Here is a 20,726-nt window from a genome sequence, read left to right on the forward strand (position 1 = left end):
TGAGAAGGAAATAGCGATCGGGAAGATATTCTAACTTACCTACTATTAGCATGCTAAAATTCACAGCTGCCTTATTCCCACACTACTTATATTACTTGCCTTAACAACTCCAATAAAACTGTGATACATCACGTTAAGCCATTCCTTGCATTCACACGAACAGTATTACATGCTTTCTGGCGCTAACATGAACTGCACACTTCTCTTTTCGTTGCCCTATATGCGTACTGTCAGGTTATCTTATCACTGTGGCACAACAAGTAATGAAATGTATGTACAAAATGAAGGAAGAAAGTTACGTCACTACTTTTCGCTTTCTAAGTCGCACTGACCCAGTAAACTCCACGTCTCAAAAACCACAATCCATTGTATCTTCCTAACGGAAGCTTAATCCTTACAAAACATCAACAAACGTACGTTGTACTTCATAATTGTATTTCCTATAATCATAATAAACTCCCATATCGAAACCCACAGTTACATCTCATTCTGAGAGACAAAACTAACCTACTGCACTGCACGAACTCATCGATATCATCGCCTTACTATCTGCGTGACAATCGCTTTGAGCTACCCTTCTGTGGCCTTATTACGTCTCTGACAAGCTTCATAAACATTTCGTTAGTACCAGATATATTAAAAACGTAGCTGACGGGTTCTTTGCATTCCCGGCAAACCTGGAGCGTTTTGTAGAACGACGTCACGGCCAATGGTTCGTCTTGTGTCCGTAGGATCCCAGAACACTACCGGTATATGTGGTTGACGGTGTCTACTCCGCTACAGGTGATAGGATAACTATTGAGAAAGCAGTGGAAAATTTCAATGGTTCTAGAAGGAGCTGAAGACGGTAAAAACTTAAGGTAATATAGAAATTAGAATACATTCGACAAATACTTCTGGACGTTGGCTGCAAGTGCTTCTCTGACATGAAGAAGTTGATACGGGGAAGGAAGTGCGATGGTTGCAACACATCAGTCAGAAGACTGATGAAAAAAAAAAAAAAAAAAAAAAAAAAAAACAAGGACTTTGATTCGTTTCACCGATATGTAGTGTACAACCTTCAGCAAGTAATTTTGTCATAGAACTTCCCTAGATAATTTTCAGAACATCTCCATTTCATACTCATGTTAATACTGTCCTGCTTCAACATATGGCAAAAGCTCTCAACAATTCTAACATGCGGTATATAGTAATTCCATAATAATCCTAAATATATATTGTTATTTACACATACATAAATATGTGCATGGAACTCAATTGCAAAATAAATATTATTCGGAACGTTTCTAATGAAGAGAATGGTTTATATTGCCAGCAGTCTTTTCGAAGGCTAAAAACCACGGTATGGTAGTTTGCGTACGACATGGTCCAGATCTCATTCTGATACTCAGAGAATAATTACTTTGCCTAATGTACCTGGGGCAAGTATAACGACTATGGCGCAGGCGTCATATCATTTACTAATAGTGAAAGACATTAAAACGGATTAAATATAGGGAACCATTTGTTTACACCTGCCTATTTAAATTCACATCATGATCACTACTCACTATATTAAAGTGGCTTCTGCCATGACTTCCGCCCTCATCGTGTGAACCGAAGTTGTTTACAATGTGTAATAGAAAAAAGCGTTGTAGTTTCGACATATATAACGTAAATCTGTTACATTTCTGGACTGTGCGGCTGGTCCCGGCGGAGGTTCGAGTCCTCCCTCGGGCGTGGGTGTGTGTGTTTGTCCTTAGGATAATTTAGGTTAAGTAGTGTGTCAGGTAAGGGAATGATAACCTTAGCAGTTAAGTCCCATAAGATTTTATACACATTTGAACATTTTTGTTACATTTCAACTGAATGTTAATTTCGTCTCGAGTTTGTAACGGTGTTGATTAAAATGCACAATCTACCGTATTCTTTTATGCTACATCACTACACTCATCTTACAAACAATGGTTCATGTGCCTCTGAGTACTATGGGACTTAACGTCTGAGGTCATCAGTCCCCTAGACTTAGAAATAATTGAACCTAGCTAAGCCACGACATACACAACGCTCGTCAGCCATCAGCACAAGTTCTAGAATTTATAAGCACAATTATTAACTACCTGGAGCACGTGAAAGAAACATATACTCAGGCTCAGAACAAATGTGTAAACACAATTTAAATGTGACACGTTCAGATTGCCACAAATGAATAAAGTTTCACTACCTGGAGTTTAGCAACTATCGTACTGATTAACGAACCGACTCAAAATAACAATTACACTGTAGCAAAGGCTCCGACCAGTGTCTTACACAAACAGATAATTACTTAACCACTGTGACAGTGTCAGTCACCAAACGTACCCGCGCTCAGCACACCTCAATTAGTTCACAAGTATCAGAACAAATTTTATCACACCCAGCCAACTACACTCATCTCGTTCATGGACTCTCTCCTTTCTTTTCTAAAACTTCATGGTGGCAAACAATGAGTGTGCGATAAAGCTGGTAGGTTTTCCCATAAGAATAACAATTTGGTTGGTTCAAATGGCTCTGAGCACTATGGGACTTAACATCTGAGGTCATCAGTCCCCTAGACCATAGAACTAATTAAACCTAACTAACCTAAGGACATCACACACATCCATGCCCGAGGCAGGATTCGCACCTGCGACCGCAGCGGCCTCGCGGTTCCAAACTGAAGCGCCTAGAACCGCTCGGCCACACCGGCTGGCACTCACATCTTACAGCTACACGACTGTTTTATCCGATTAGCGATGCTATTGGAAATTAAATGTTCAAATGCGTGTGAAATCTTATGGGACTTAACTGCTAAGGTCATCAGTCCCTAAGCTTACACACTACTTGACCTAAATTATGCTAAAGACAAACACAGACACCCATGCCCAAGGGAGGATTCGTACCTCCGCCGGGACCAATTGCACAGTCCATGAGTGCAGCGCCCCGACCGCTCGGCTAATCCCGCGCGGCTATTGTAAATTATGGAGCACACTCATGAAACCTTTATATTAGCTAGATGACGTGTAAGGTAATGTATACGGTCTCCAGTAGGACTATTCTCATTAACGTACTATTTACAAGTACTTATTTTGCTTTAGATTCGTTTTTGAACCTCAGTTGGTGTTCACTCAACTTACCTCCTCACTGACATATCATAGGAGCATAACGTGAGATTTCTCACAATATAAGAAACATTTCTCAGAAGACGGTTATCTAATGAGCGCATTTTAGTTCACTCATTTAATGATGCATTACAAGTGCCTGACTGTACAAGCGTATTTGTTTCTCATCAACCACCTTAATGGCTGTATCATAATTAATGCCAATAATTGGAATAGACAAAAAAACATATCGTAATAGAAGGAACAATACTCCAATAAACACGGGTGCAAAAACGAGTTACTTGCGAGGTAATGGTGACAGTTGTGGTTACCTGTCGGCAGTTACTTCAGCATGAAATGCAACCTAACTATTAGAAATATACTTTTCATGGTGTCTCCATCTAACTGGCCTTAGCTACGGCTATGGGATATGGCTGAAGAATGTGGTACATGCATGATGCTAATGTAAGACAGCACATAATACTAAAATATAGTGTAGAGAGTCTTGTATTTTGGAATGCGGGAGGTCACTTGAACTTAATCATCTGCTTCTTTCTACCTTATGTTACCACAGAAGTGTACAGTCGTAATGTTGGTGTTGTAGCAGCGAGTCGTACTCTCTTGTGCAGTCTCTGTACCCAGCCATTTAGCAAAAGTAATAAGAAGTAATGAGAAAGCCGCTGTGATATGTTACGTTAGCAGCTGTACGTTGGTATCCACGATGTGGCGACATGTAGGTCAGAGTAACACGCACGTAAGATTGAAAAATGAGGCTAGCCGCACACAGAGGAAAACTTTGTCCCCAGCGGTAATAAGCGGGTCGATCTCACCACAGCAAGGAATACCTCAAGTTATGGGAGACATAATTAGGTACCAGGTTTTAGTGAAACAAATGCACCTCAGACCGATATAAATATGACTGAGTTTTGAGGCAGTGGCATTTCTTTTACCAGCTTCCAGCAGAACGAGCACGACATGAGGACCACACCGGACTTAGTTCCTCATGCCACTTAGTGCCACAACACCGTCAACCTGCCGCCCACGCCTGCTGCCACCAGCCACTACCAGCCACGGTCCGACTCCTGCCAGGAGGCAGTGAGTTGAAATCCGCTAACAGCAGTCTCCACGCATGGCCGGGCTGAGGAGCTACTCCGGGTGCCATCGCCGACGGAGACGCGCCGCTGACGTCACGGCCGTGGGCTACAGAGTTCGCCAGCCGTTCAAGGACCTGCTGTCTGCAAAGCAGGGCGCCAACACAGCAACCTCTCTCCAGGAAAAAGCCACCAACCGTACGTCGATGCTGGCAAGGGTCAACAGAGTGAGGCGTCACACGCTTCAGTGAGCCAAGACAAGACATGTGCCGAAGTTGAATCAAGCATTCTTTACCGTCAAAGTGTTTTCACTGGTCCCCCCTGACCTGTCACCATCACCACACATCCCACAACAACGCCACTGCGCTCATCACTTGTAAGGCTTTACGAGGTAATCTGAGGTGCTCTGAAGGAATTCGTAACTCACTGCAGAAACGAGTACAGTGTTGCATACAAGTGACAAAACGACACGACGAACAACTGTAAGAGGTACGAAAGTACTACAAATTACAACTGGTAATATGCTGAAGTGTGTTGCAACTTTTGTTCAAATTGTCTTCGGTAGAATTTGTGCTTAATTAGATAGAAACCTAATCAAAAAGTTTAGTTTTGGAATAGGTTTTTACTGACTGCGATAATGTTTTAGACTGAAGACAGTGGCGATTGTAACCACACAGTTGATTGTCAAACGACTTGTTTGCGGTCCCGTGTTTATGACACAGTTTTCCATTTATTATTGTATACATGAAACTGTGTCAGCATTATAACACACGGTATATATCTCATGCAACCAGATCACTGCAACTCAGTATACATGTCAACCTTCTGGAAAGCTGCGATTGACGGGAAGCAGTCGCTTTCAGTCGAGTTGCTTCCACTCAAAGTTGAAAAGGGAGAAAATATTAAATGATATTGGAGCTTAGCTTCTAGGCAAGCCCGAACGAGTGTTCGACAGTCATCTAGTGGCACTGCAGTAGCAATATCCTCCAGCCACTGACAGTGCCACACACAGATCGCGAAGTAAACGACTGCGATATATTAATTTCAGATGAATCCACTTCATATTCCGAAACTCGTGTTGGAATGGCAAATACATGTATTGTGTGCAGATATGTATTCGTAATTAAGTTCATAGAAGAGATGTGTTTGCTTATGCACAAATGTAGTGGATCTAAGAATAGCTCTTAGTTTGTCCAAAATAATGTTTCATGTGAAAAACAGAGTGGAAGAAAAATATCAGAAATATGTAACATTTGATTGACGTGCGGTTATTGCGTTCTAATTTCAGATTTGTATGAGCTGTAAAGAAAATCGGACGGCGTAAAAGCTAAATGGTAAGAGAATTTGTCCTTCATGTAACTGCTCAGTGTGTCTAAATGTAGAAATCCGGAAAAGATAAGTTGTATGATAAAATGACTTTAAGATGTTTGCTTAACTTGACAGTAAATGGTGTATAAGACATATAACATAAAGAACCAAATAATCATTCCGAGATAATGATACACTAATTATGCATATACAAGGCCGTGCTGAAAAGTAATACCTCAGAACGTTTTTATGTGAAAACACTTGAAGCTTTTTAAATAAAAGAATGTTATATAGTTTACTACACCTATATTATTTATGTCCACGTAATTATTTCTCAACATAGTCATGCTGGCGACGAACACATTTTGTCAACGCGAGACCAGTTTGTTGAAGTAGTCTCTGTAGAATGTTTCACTTTGTTTAGGGAACCACAGTTGCACCTCTATTTGCAGCGGTTCATCACCATCAAAGCCGCGCGGAGTAGCAGCGCGGTTTGAGGCGCCATGTCACGGAGTGCGCGGCCCCTCCCACCGGAGGTTCGAGTCCTCCCTCGGGCATGGATGTATGTGGTGTTCTTAGTATAAGCTAGTTTAAGTAGTGTGTAAGCCTAGGGACCGATGATGTCATCAGTTTAGTCCCTTAGGAAGCCACACACATTGGAACATCACCATCAAAGTGAAGTCGTCGGTGAAGTTCTTTAGGCTCCAAAAACAGATGAAACGGGATGGAGCCAAGTCGGGAAAGTACGGAGGATGATTGATGGGAATGAACCAAAGGGATCACATTGTTGGAGCGCTCTTGCGTGGTCCGGAATTGTCGTGCTGAAAGAGAGAGTGCTCCATCTGTGGACGTACTCTTCCAATTTGAAACACGATTACAGCACGCTGCTTCTCATGCACTTTTCATACTGCTATGTTACACGCAACAATTCCGAGCCCTCTAGCGGCAGAGGCCTGCAAATATTGTAGACATGAGGAATAAAGACGTAGACTATTGATAATATGCCTTTTGTTAGACCATTGCGGCTGATGCAGCAACTAGTGTAAGATTTGAGAAAAAATACAGTTTTAGTTGTGGAGGTTTTTATTTTCAAATTACAATGATGCGTTCCGCCTGTTGTAGACATCTTCAGATTATCTACAATGCAAAAAAATACAAGAGATAGGTACAAGGAAACTTACTGTTCCCATCATTTTGGCAAAATCTTGTTCCGTTGAGTACGTTTTTGCAGAAGATGTGATCATGACGCTTCTTTATACTTATTTTTTCTAATTTTTTGCATTTTAGGCAATAATCTGAAAATGCATACCACAGGCGAAACACGTCACTGAAATTTGAAGATAAAACCCGCTACAACCAAGACCTTACTTTTATCTCAAATGTTAATAACGTTTCTTTTATTTAGAAGAAATTTGTTTTCACATAAGAAAATTCAGAGAAATTACTTTCCATCGCACCCTCGTATTTGACTTTCAGATGTCGAAATATTAATGGATAGCTTTAGTGACAAGTGGATTTTTTGCTATTTTGTTATTGTGGTCTTGTTCCCTGGAACCAATTTCGAAAGGAAAACGAATGGAGCCATATAAAAAAGAACTACTTTGAGACACGATTTGTTATACCGATTACCTTACAGAAGAGCTCTAAACTATCTTAAAAGGAAATGATTAAGCGGTACTCGTTCAGATAACGCGGGACCGTAAAACGGCGCGTGTTTGCAACTGCTCCTCGTAACAAGTCGCCGGGTGCCTCTGTTTAACTCTGCGGCACTTGCCACGACTCCACGGAACAAAATACGATGTATCTGGTCCCGTAACGGATGGAAGTTGGTCATTCGAATTGCAAATACGAGGTACTCCACCAGCCCACTTGTGCAAATACGTAGCGATAATTAAATATCGGAGCAAGAGGTTTTACGTTTGAATATGGAGAAACGGGCGGGATCGAGGGCGGCTAATTTGCAAACCGGAATTGCGGCTCTTGATTAAACAGCGTGCTGGAGGCGAAAGTAGGCGGCCTGTGCCTGTGCCTGCTCGAGCCGGGCCTTGTTTTACTTGCCCCCGCCTGTGTTCTTCGTATCCTGCTTAGAAAGTTCATTATCTCGAGAGCCCGCAGCAGAGGCGCGCTCCTGCTAGGCCCAACTCGCTGCTGCCTGCACCGACCCACTGTCCCGAGGGCCGTGCACACAGCAGCCGGTGGTAGGCGTCCAGGGCGGTCACGTGCGGTGCTGGTGTGCCGAGAAACCTGCCTTCGACGTGGGGCTTCTCAATGATACCAAAGGTCAACAACATCTTTGTTTCTTCCCTACCAGTACTTGTTTTTACCTAAATCTAGGTTCAAAATGGCTCTGAGCACTATGGGATTTAACTGTTGAGGCCATCATTCCCCTAGAACTTAGAACTACTTAAACCTAACTAACCTAAGGACATCATGTCCGAGGCAGGATCCGAACCTGCGACCGTAGCGGTCGCGCGGTTCCAGACTGTAGTGCCTAGAACCGCTCGGCCACTCCGGCCGGTCCTAAATTTAGGATACTTATTTCAGATCTAATATCTGTTTTCTTTGTGAAAGCTTCAGTTTCTTCGCAGTAGCCAAAGGTCGGTATTTCATGTTCTTATCATGAAATCATAGTGTGGATGGATAAATATTTGATTTAATTCTCTTTAACTTAGCTGAGTAATACGAATTAAATGACGAGGGGCGTTCAATGCCGGCCGCTGTAGCCGAGCGGTTATAGGCGCTTCATTCTGGAACCGCGCGACCGTTACGGTCGCAGGTTCGAATCCTGCCTCGGGCACGGATGTCCTTAGGTTAGTTAGGTTTAAGTAGTTCTAAGTTCTAGGGGACTGATGACGTCAGATGTTAAGTCCCATTGTGCTCAGAGCCATTTGAACCATTTGGTCGTTCAATCAGTAACGCAACACATTATACATAAATGCAGGTTGGTTTTATACAGGATTTCAGCACACCATATTTTTCCTCACTCCTTTGGGTGCAAAACCATATATTTCAACATTATCTTCATCCTTTGCTACGGCCTTACGCCACCATATTGGAATAGGTTGGATGTTCGCATCGTACCACACTACTGACCGACGTTGGAGTCAAAGTCTTGCAGCATCGATATCCTCAGTACACATCCTGCTTCCCCACCAGTGCATCCTTCATTATGCCAAACAGATGGAAGTTGGAAGGTGCGAGATCCGGCCTGTAGGGTGACTGAAGTTTTGTGAGCTTCTCTCGGGGACACAGACTTGTGTGAGGCATTGCATTGTCATGGAGAAGGATAAGTTCGTTTGCATTTTTGTGGCGACGAACGGCCTGAAGTCATTTTTCAGTTTCTTGAGGATAGCACAATACACTGCAAAGCTGCTCGTTGCACTGTGAGGGAGGACATCAAACATGGAAACGCCTTCAGAGTCCAACGAGACCGTCACCATGAGTTTGTCGACTTGCAATTTTGTCTCCAGAAGAGAGGTGGTGTGACGCCACTCCATGGATTGCCATTTTGTTTTCGGTTCGATGTGATGAACCCATATTTCAAAGCCTGTGAAAATGTTCGACAAAAAATTATCACGATCAGCCTCATAATGCGCAAGCAGTTCCACACAGATGGTCCTTCGTCGTTCTTTATGGTTTTCTTTTAGGCGCCGGCCGCAGTGGCTGAGCGGTTCTAGGCGCTACAGTCTGGAACCGCGAGACCGCTAAGGTTGCAGGTTCGAATCCTGCCTCGGGCATGGATGTGTGTGATGTCCTTAGGTTAGTTAGGTTTAAGTAGTTCTAAGTTCTAGGGGACAGATAACCTCAGAAGTTGAGTCCCATAGTGCTCAGAGCCATTTGAACCATTTTTTTTCTTTTAGGTGGCGGGGAACACAGTGGGCACACACCTTTGAGTACCCTAACTGGTGGACGAGTGTGACAGTATTACCAACAGAGACGTCCAATTATGCAGCGAGGTGTTTCATTATGATCTGTCATTGACTGACAGTGTCCGCATGTTCCAACACTGCAGGAGTCTCAGTTGTGTGGAGCCGGCCGGCACGCTGGAGGTCGGACAGGTTGGGGCGACCTTGTTGCGATGATGATAGACCTCTCGCTCAACAACTTAACGTGCTTTTGTTCACTGCCAGGTCTCCGTAGACATTCTGCAAGTGCCTATGAATGTCTGGGACACTCTGGTTTTCCACCAAAACTCTCCTTGGGACTCATTTTCGTTACAGGCGACAACGTACAGCGCCGCAACGTAATTCATAAAACAAGAAGAGCTGACGCAGGAATGTTGCACGATGTCCCACATCAAATTTGCTCGTTTTTTCAGGCGAAATTTGGCGAGAAAAAAATGTTTTGCATTACTCATTGAACAATACTGGTAAATCAAATACGAATTAAATATAAACACATTATAAATCTGTCCAGTAGTACAAACTGAATCGCATACCAACGTGAAGAGGGTTACAGATAAAAATTACTCATAACTAGTACCTTGTATATTTAATTATCGCTATGTATTGAGGCAGAAATTCTCATTTCAAGCTCTTCCGTTTGAGGAATACTTCAGGGAAATCTGGTTCAATACGCGAGCAATAATCTGCCATCATACTTCTGTCCTGTCTCCTTTGATAGCGCTCTTTCACAGTCTTGAGGTCCTGGCGGAACCCATGGCATTTCTCGCTCCTGACGTCTCCTAAGTTGCCAGGGAGTTTATAAGGATGGCGTGTAGGAAATGGAGTTACATCCCAGGACATGAAATGATGACATCGTATTACCTATGAGACTTTCATAGTTAACTGACTCTTTAGTACCAAGAAAGATTTCCACGACAACCACTAATGACACCCTTGCGCCCTTTCTTCGATGCTCATCTTTGTGATAAATTCTTTATCTTGTACAAATACCAGAATCTACGGTCCATTTAAAACTCCCGCCTTGATCTTCTCGTTAAATACATCAGGCACTGACTATATCTTGGCAGCCTTCAATGTCTTTATCTAATACTTTAACAGACTTTTGAATCAAACCTACTCTGTTATGGACTGGCAACTGGGTTGCTGACAACATTTTGCCTACCGGCTTGAAGAGTCTCACTTATGACCCACTCCTTCAGGTCCCAGAGCCTGTCACGTGCTCGGCTGTCCCACACACAAACAAAGCGTGGTACATTGTCAATGCTCTCTTTTGGCATAGCAGCAAATTAACCGTATTGTGCTCCATGCGAATTGGGTTGTTGTGGTCTTGGTATTTTAGCAGATGAATCACAGTCTCCTTGTCATTATGCACTCGTAAATACACTAGTGACCAAATGGAACAGATGCACACACATTTCCGTTATGTAGTAGAACGACCTTCAGTCTACGTTTTGAACTGACTACAAATAAACCCCAGTCATCAGCACTGCACAATGTAATCCCTAATTCCTGGAGAAGAACTGAGATACTACGGTGGCAGGTTCGAATCCTGCCTCGGGCATGGATGTGTGTGATGTCCTTAGGTTAGTTAGGTTGAAGTAGTTTTCTAAGTTCTAGGGGACTGATGACTTCAGATATAACGTCTATTAGTGCTCAGAACCATTTGAACTGACATATTATGCCAACAAACAAATTTATTTACATCTGTAAAATATGAAAGAAAAACTCCTTCCTGCTTTCGGTAATATGATACTATTACAGTATTACACAGAATGCATTTTTATTGCACTCTAGACGCTAAAATTTCAGCTGCGAATTTGGAGAGAACCAAATGACGCGTAAGGTCATTCTGCGTAGACTCGTTAAACTGATAAGTTGAGATCTGTGAAAGATTAAAGGAATGCACGTCAAAGCAGCTTTCTTCAACTGTCTCCCTGTCTCCGTTGCTATCCGTATCTGCAGATGGAGTAAATGTATAAATCCTGTATGTGGGAACTCTTCAGCGTGCATAGCAGGTCTGATTGATGATGAGATGTTATGATATCATATTGTATGTCTGTTTTTCTCACCAGCTACCTCTATATTAACGGTAAAAAAACTACAGACACTTGTGTGATCAAACGGTTATCACCAGGACGTGGCGATTCCGAAAGGTAAATCCTTGCGCTTTCCTTTCGTCCAATCACGTAGTATTTCCTCACAGTCGTGACATATAACATGTGGGGCCCATATTTCATCTTTTCGCCAAGAGTATGCCAAAAGTACCCTTTATAAGCTTATCTCACGAAGGATGTTGTATTGAGCCTTTAACGAATAAGGATGTAGGTATCCAGAAATATAACATTAACTCTCTGGAAGATTGTAATATGGCCATCTCTTCGTAGTCGTAATGAAATGTGGCCGCTCCTTCAGCAAGGTCCGAGCAGGCACACGGGGGGAGGGGTTTATTAGTCATTGGGAGCTCCAACGTTAGGTGGGTGATGGAGCCCCTTAGGGAAATAGCGGAAAGGTCAGGGAAGAAGGCCAGTGTTCACTCTGTCTACTTGCCGGGGGGTCTCATCCGGGATGTGGAGGAGGCCCTACCGGCGGCGATAGAGAGCACTGGGTGCACCCGACTGCAAATTGTTGCTCATGTCGGCACCAATGACTCCTGCCGTCTGGGTTCAGAGGTCATACTCAGTTCATACAGGCGGTTGGCGGAGTTGGTGAAGGCGGAAAGCCTCGCTCGCGGGGTGGAATCTGAGCTACCTATTTGTAGTATCGTTCCCAGAACCGATCGCGGTCCTCTGGTTTGGAGCCGAGTGGAAGGCTTAAACCAGAGGCTCATACGTTTCTGTGGAGATCTGGGGTGCAAATTTCTTGACTCCGCTATCGGGTGGAGAAATGTAGGGTCCCCCTGAATAGGTCAGGTGTGCACTACACGCAGGAAGCGGCTACAAGGGTAGCGGAGTACGTGTGGAGTGCACATGTGGGTGTTTTAGGTTAGAGAATTCCCTCCCTAGGCCCGACAAGACGCCTCCTGAGACGCGGCAAGGTAGGAGTAGGCAAAATGCAACAGGGAATAACAATATTAATGTGCTAATAGTAAACTACAGGAGCGTCTATAGAAAAGTCCCAGAACTGCTCTCATTAATAAACGGTCACAATGCCCACATAGTACTAGGGACAGAAAGTTGGCTGAAACCAGATGTAAACAGTAAGGAAATTCTAAACTCAGAATGGAATATATACCGCAGAGACAGGCTGGACAGTGAAGGGGGAGGCGTGTTTATAGCGATAAGAAGTGCAATAGTATCGAAGGAAATTGACGGAGATCGTAAATGTGAAATAATTTGGGTGAAGGTCACGGTTAAAGCAGGCGCAGACATGGTAATTGGATGTCTCTATAGGCCCCTTGGCTCAGCAGCTGTTGTGGCTGAGCACCTGAATGATAATTTGGAGAATATTTCGAGTAGATTTCCCCCCATGCTATAGTTCTGAGTGGAGATTTTAATTTGCCGGATATAGACTGGGAGACTCAAACAATCATAACGGGTGGCAGGGACAAAGAATCCAGTGAAATTTTTTTAAAGTGCTTTATCTGAAAACTACCTTGAGCAGTTAAACAGAGAAACGACTCGTGGCGATAACATATTAGACCTTCTGGTGACAAACAGACCCGAACTATTTGAAACAGTTAACGCAGAACAGGGAATCAGCGATCATAAAGCGTTTACTGCATCGATGATTTCAGCCGTAAATAGAAATATTAAAAAAGGTAGGAAGATTTTTTAGCAAAAGTGACAAAGAGCAGATTTCAGAGTACCTGACGGCTCAACACAAAAGTTTTGTCTCGAGTACAGATAGTGTTGAGGATCAGTGGACAAAGTTCAAAACCATCGTACAATATGCGTTAGATGAGTATCTGCCAAGCAAGCTCGTAAGAGATGGAAAAGAGCCACCGTGGTACAACAACCGAGTGAGAAAACTGCTGCGGAAGCAAAGGGAACTTCACAGCAAACATAAACATAGCCAAAGCCTTGCGGACAAACAAAAATTACGCGAAGCGAAATGTAGTGTGAGGGAGGCTATGCGAGAGGCGTTCAATGAATTCGAAAGTAATGTTCTATGTACTGACTTGGCAGAAAATACTAAGAAATTTTAGTCTTATGTCAAAGCGGTAGGTGGATCAAAACAATTTTTCCAGACACTCTGTGACCAAAATGGTACTGAAACAGAGGATGACAGTCTAAAGGCCGAAATACGAAATGTCTTTCTCCAAAGCTGTTTCACAGAGGAAGTCTGCACTGTAATTCCTTCTCTAGATTGTCGCACAGATGACAAAGTGGTAGATATCGAAATAGACGACAGAGGGATGGAGAAACAATTATAATCGCTCAAAAGAGGAAAGGCCTCTGGACCTGATGGGATACCAGTTCGAGTTTACACAGAGTACGCGAAGGAACTTGCCCCCCTTCTTGCAGCGGTGTACCGCTCTAGAAGAGCGTAGCTTTCCAAAGGATTGGAAAAGGGCCCAAGTCATCCCCGTTTTCAAGAAGGGACGTCGAACAGATGTGCAGAACTATAGACCTATATCTCTAACGTCGATCAGTTGTAGAATTTTGGAACACGTATTATGTTCGAGTATAATGACTTTTCTGGAGACTAGAAATCTACTCTGTAGGAATCAGCATGGGTTTCGAAAAAGACGATCGTGTGAAACCCAGCTCGCGCTATTTGTCCACGAGACTCAGAGGGCCATAGACACGGGTTTCCAGGTAAATGCCGTGTTTCTTGGCTTCCGCAAGGCGTTCGATACAGTTCTCCACAGTCATTTAATAAACAACGTAAGAGTATATGGAGTATCAGGCCAATTGTGTGTTTGGATTGAAGAGTTCCTAGATAACAGAACGCAGCATGTCATTCTAAATGCAGAGAAGTCTTCCGAAGTGAGAGTGATTTCAGGTGTGCTTCAGGGGAGTGCAGTAGTACCGTTGCTATTCACAATATATATAAATGACCTTGTGGATGACATCGGAAGTTCACTGAGGCTTTTTGCGGATGATGCTGTGGTATATCGAGAGGTTGTAACAATGGAAAATTCTACTGAAATGCAGGAGGATCTGCAGCGAATTGACGCATGGTACAGGGAATTGCAAGTGAATCTCAATGTAGACAAGTGTAATGTGCTGCGAATACATAGAAAGAAAGATCCCTTATGATTTAGCTACAATATAGCAGGTCAGCAACTGGAAGCAGTTAATTCCATAAATTATCTGGGAGTACGCATTAGGAGTGGTTTAAAACGGAATGATCGTAAAGTTGATCGTCGGTAAAGCAGATGCCAGACTGAGATTCATTGGAAGAGTCCTAAGGAAATGCAATCCGTAAACAAAGGAAGTAGGTTACAGTACGCTTGTTCGCCCACTGCTTGAATACTGCTCAGCAGTGTGGGATCCGTACTAGATAGGGTTGATAAAAGAGATAGAGAAGATCCTACGGAAAGCAGCGCGCTTCGTTACGGGATCATTTAGTAATCGCGAAAGCGTTACGGAGATGATAGATAAACTCCAGTGTAAGACTCTACAGGAGAGACGCTCAGTAGATCGGTACGGGCTTTTGTTGAAGTTTCGAGAACATACCTTCACCGAGGAGTCAAGCACTATATTGCTCCCTCCTACGTATATCTCGCGAAGAGACCATGAGGATAAAATCAGAGAGATTAGAGCCCACACAGAGGCATACCGACAATCCTTCTTTCCACGAACAATACGAGACTGGAACAGAAGGGAGAACCGATAGAGGTACTCAAGGTACCCTCCTCCACACACCGTCAGGTGACTTGCGGAGTATGGATGTAGATGTAGAAATAAGATCAGATCTAAAAGAAAAAAAGATACAATATCACAATTGTGTCAACAACATGAGGTCAGCAATGGACAGCAAAACCGATTTCAGATTTGAAATCCGCAGATCATAATCATTAAGAGTCAGTAAAAGAAATCTTATGTAACTGAAAGTTGCAAAAAATTTGTTGATCATTGTAACTTAAAACAAATTACATTTCATAGTTTCCTGAATCTTGCATTAACAAAGTTGCCATTTGCTCGATTAACTGATTTCTAAGTTCCCCAAGTTAATAAATTACTGAGTATCAGTTTCCGTTCACACAGTATTCCTCAAAGGCATAAATATGCTATCGAACCGTATCCCTTATACACTAGAGAAAAAAATATATAACGCCCTCAAGGACATGGGAGTTTTATGGACATGTGAGGTGACAAGTACTTCACCATTTTAGGTGTATATGACACCTCTGTCCAACCTCACATACGCCGCAGTTAAGCGTGCCCAAACAGTCACATCAACATACAGGGTATGGTAACTAAGACAAACCACCACGAATATATCCAGAACAAATAAATATATCGAGGTGTGGTTTTCGTTAAGCTACAGTGGACAATGTGGCAAATTCTCTGATGTTCACTAGAATTTATATTGCTTATAGTCGCCGAATTACGACACCTTCTAATGAAACTGTATAATTCTTTTTTGTGGCATTTTAAAGAAGTTTCTAAGTGAACTTCAACGACATAACACTTATGAGACTCGATCAAATAGTAACCACTTTTCCACCGTCAGGAGAAATGATTTCAGAAACGTGTGCCATATTATATCAAATGCAAGGGAACACGTGACTCAGCTGCGTTTCGTGTGTTTATTGTCATGGATGTCATTCCAAGTGTTCAAAATGTTGACCTTAAGCGTTGTTACATGTCGTAAAGCGATTCTAGAGAAAAAATATTGCACTTTGAACTTCGTAGGGAGCTGACGGCAGAGTAGACACATGTTATGGGGCATTTTATGTATTCGAGAATCGTTGGTGTTCTTAATAAACCTCTTACACTCCTGGAAATGGAAAAAAGAACACATTGACACCGGTGTGTCAGACCCACCATACTTGCTCCGGACACTGCGAGAGGGCTGTACAAGCAATGATCACACGCACGGCACAGCGGACACACCAGGAACCGCGGTGTTGGCCGTCGAATGGCGCTAGCTGCGCAGCATTTGTGCACCGCCGCCGTCAGTGTCAGCCAGTTTGCCGTGGCATACGGAGCTCCATCGCAGTCTTTAACACTGGTAGCATGCCGCGACAGCGTGGACGTGAACCGTATGTGCAGTTGACGGACTTTGAGCGAGGGCGTATAGTGGGCTTGCGGGAGGCCGGGTGGACGTACCGCCGAATTGCTCAACACGTGGGGCGTGAGGTCTCCACAGTACATCGATGTTGTCGCCAGTGGTCGGCGGAAGGTGCACGTCCCCGTCGACCTGGGACCGGACCGCAGCGACGCACGGATGCACGCCAAGACCGTAGGATCCTACGCAGTGCCGTAGGGGACCGCACCGCCACTTCCCAGCAAATTAGGGACACTGTTGCTCCTGGGGTATCGGCGAGGACCATTCGCAACCGTCTCCATGAAGCTGGGCTACGGTCCCGCACACCGTTAGGCCGTCTTCCGCTCACGCCCCAACATCGTGCAGCCCGCCTCCAGTGGTGTCGCGACAGGCGTGAATGGAGGGACGAATGGAGACGTCGTCTTCAGCGATGAGAGTCGCTTCTGCCTTGGTGCCAATGATGGTCGTATGCGTGTTTGGCGCCGTGCAGGTGAGCGCCACAATCAGGACTGCATACGACCGAGGCACACAGGGCCAACACCCGGCATCATGGTGTGGGGAGCGATCTCCTACACTGGCCGTACACCACTGGTGATCGTCGAGGGGACACTGAATAGTGCACGGTACATCCAAACCGTCATCGAACCCATCGTTCTACCATTCCCAGACCGGCAAGGGAACTTGCTGTTCCAACAGGACAATGCACGTCCGCATGTATCCCGTGCCACCCAACGTGCTCTAGAAGGTGTAAGTCAACTACCCTGGCCAGCAAGATCTCCGGATCTGTCCCCCATTGAGCATGTTTGGGACTGGATGAAGCGTCGTCTCACGCGGTCTGCACGTCCAGCACGAACGCTGGTCCAACTGAGGCGCCAGGTGGAAATGGCATGGCAAGCCGTTCCACAGGACTACATCCAGCATCTCTACGATCGTCTCCATGGGAGAATAGCAGCCTGCATTGCTGCGAAAGGTGGATATACACTGTACTAGTGCCGACATTGTGCATGCTCTGTTGCCTGTGTCTATGTGCCTGTGGTTCTGTCAGTGTGATCATGTGATGTATCTGACCCCAGGAATGTGTCAATAAAGTTTCCCCTTCCTGGGACAATGAATTCACGGTGTTCTTATTTCAATTTCCAGGAGTGTATTTTAATTTTTGCCACGTATAATATTGTAGAAGTGGTAGGTTTGGTGACTGTGCAGATCATTTTGCGTTTTCTAAACGACCGTTGAAGTGCTCTGCAGGTGTTCTCTTAACGGAGTCTGCCGTTATAAAGGGGGAATGGGTGGAACATCCGTCATGTTCGTATCACACTGATTGCCTTTGTCCAGCGGCATGCCTTCCAGTAAGTGCTGCGGTAACATATCTTAGGAACTTGAGTACTTGAATACATTTAGCTTCCCATCAGTAAAGCAGGGACGAATGATGCGGGTCTTGAAGAACAAGCAGAAACGTTGACAGACTCCAGGAGCGTTCTTTTTATGCACTTCTTTGAGTCAGCGTGGATTTTCAATAGACGATTAGTCCACATTGCGGAGAATGGCTTGCCTATCGTTTATAAACGATACTTCTTCGTTAAAATTTTTTTTTACAGATATCCCGCATCACTTCGCACTTTTCGTAGATAACATTCGGAGAACTGTAACGAAATTTGAAAGTTATCACCATGAAGCTGTAGATGCAGCGAAAAGCGGAGACGATAAAATGCTTTGGAATGTAGTGTTCGCAGAGAATTTGTTTTGTTGAGCCCTCCCGTGCTTCCGAGATGCCTCTTACTGGCATTTGCCATGCGTTTTACTGCTTCTAAAATGTTTGTGTAATTTCTTTCGTCAGGTGCTCTCCTTTCCCCTTGGCGAATTTTACTCATCAAACTTCCAGTGTCTAGAACTGCTTTTATAAATGTTGCAAAGCCAACTCGAGAGAGCTTGGCAGAATCTGGATACTCTTCAGCATACAACCGCTCCACTGTTCCTGTAGTTTAGCGACGTCCACCATAAACGGTATTCGCTTTTTAGACTGTAGTATACATTGTGAATTTCTCATTAGCTTGACGAGCAAGTTATATGATTTCTACAACATCGTAACACATAGTGATGGGCTTTGAGCGCTCATGTAAACCGCGTCCGATATATTTATTCATTCTGGATGTATCTCGGGTGGCCTGTCTTAGTTGCCTCACCCTATATAGTTACGCCCCTCCCCTCCCCGAAGTGGCAACGCAGGCGTGTATTCTTGCATCGCATGTCAATGATCGTAAGGGTACCGAATGCCATCATGCGGTAGATTGTCCCAAGCATTGTTCCCCTTTTGTTGCAATTCGGCAACTGGTTTAGCAAGCCCTAGAGAACGAATAAGTTCCCGCCTCATCATGTCTCATACGTGTTCAATTAGCCAGGGATCCAGTGATGTTACCGGCTAGGGCGGTTGTTGTACACCGCGAAGAACACTTGCGTGGCAGCAGCCGGATGTGGACGTGCTTTGTCCTGCTGAAAAGCACATCAACTTCCTGTCAAAGAAATAGCTGTAGCATCCGAATAACAGACTGCGCAGTACAGTGTGTACTGTTTAGTTTACCCCGCAGAAACACCAAATGTGACCGCGAATTGTAACTGACGGATCCGCCACACTATGAAGCCTGGGATGCAACCTACGCGTCGTGTGCGAACGCACTCTGCACTAGACACCTCACCAGATCCACGCCATACGCGTATAGGACGTCCATCACTCGCGTAGAGACAGAACCTACTCTCAGCGCCGAAGAGAACACAGCACCATTTCACTCTCCGGTCAACACTTTCAGGATACCAGATTAGCCATGCTTGGCCGTGTCGTGATATCCGTGGCAGCCTGGCCAGAGGCACACGTAATTTTAGTCCTTCTGCAAGAACTCGATTCTCAATGGTCCCTGATGACGCAGCGGGTGCTACAAGTGCTCGGATCTTATTCTTGGATGACGCTCGGTCAGCCATTACTGCTCGCTCAATGCGTCGATCATCACATGGCTCTATAATACGGTGAAGTCCAGAACCTGGTCTACAGGTGTGGGAATGGTCCACAAATTAGAGATGAAAGAAGCGACACGCCACCGACACGTTTTGCTCAACATGTACAGTATTCCTTCACTACGTCCATCCCGCTTCTCGGAGATCCACGATGTGACGCAGTTCAAATAGTACAAGCTATTTGGCAGGAGTCCATACTCTTCGGTGGGGCATGGTTGTGTCTTAGAACGAATATTCCAAACACAGTTAATCTTTATACTCAGCCCCCTTACTGCCTGCAGAATAAAAACAGAGGGGCCTCTTGAGCACCGTCTGACGGCTGATGACCAAGACAAATGAATCACTAACATTACAAACCTCTAGAATATACACTGAGGAGCCAGAGATACTGATACACCTGCCTAATATCATGTAGGAGCACTTGCGAGTACGCAGAAGTGCGGCAACACGATTTTATCATGGACTCGACTAATGTCTACAGTAGCGCTGGAGGGAACCTACACCATGAATCCTGCAGGGCTGTCCATAAATCTGTAGGAATACGAGGGGATGGAGATCTCTTCTGAACTGCACGTTGCAAGGCATCCCAGATATGCTCAATAATGTTCATGTCTGGGGAGTTTGGTAGCCAGCGGAAATGCTTAAGGTCAGAAGAGTGTTCTTGGAACCACTCTGCAGCAATTCTGGAAGTTTGGGGTATCGCATTGTCCTGCTAGAATTGCCCAAGTCCGTAGGAATGCGCAATGGACATGAATGGATGCAGGTAATCGCACAGGATGCTTATGTACGTGTCACCTGTCACAGTAGTATCTAGACGTATCTGGGGTCCTATAACACTCCAACTGCACACTCCCCACTCCATTACAAAGCCTCCACCAGCTTGAACAGCCACTGCTGACATGCAGAATCTGTGGATTAATGAGGTTGTCTCGATACCCGTACACGTCCATCCGCTCGAAACAATTTGAAATGAGAGTTATCCGACTGGGCAGCATGTTTCCAATCATCAACAGTCCGATTCTGTAGTTGACGGGCCCAGGTGAGGCGTAAAGCTTTTTGTCGTGCAGTCATCAAGGGTAAACGAGTGGGCGTTCGGCTCGGAAAGCCCAAATCGATAATGTTTCGTTGAATGGTTCGCACGATAACACTTGTTATGGTCCACC

Source organism: Schistocerca americana, chromosome 1 (assembly GCF_021461395.2).
Source record: "Schistocerca americana isolate TAMUIC-IGC-003095 chromosome 1, iqSchAmer2.1, whole genome shotgun sequence".
NCBI lineage: Eukaryota > Metazoa > Arthropoda > Insecta > Orthoptera > Acrididae > Schistocerca > Schistocerca americana.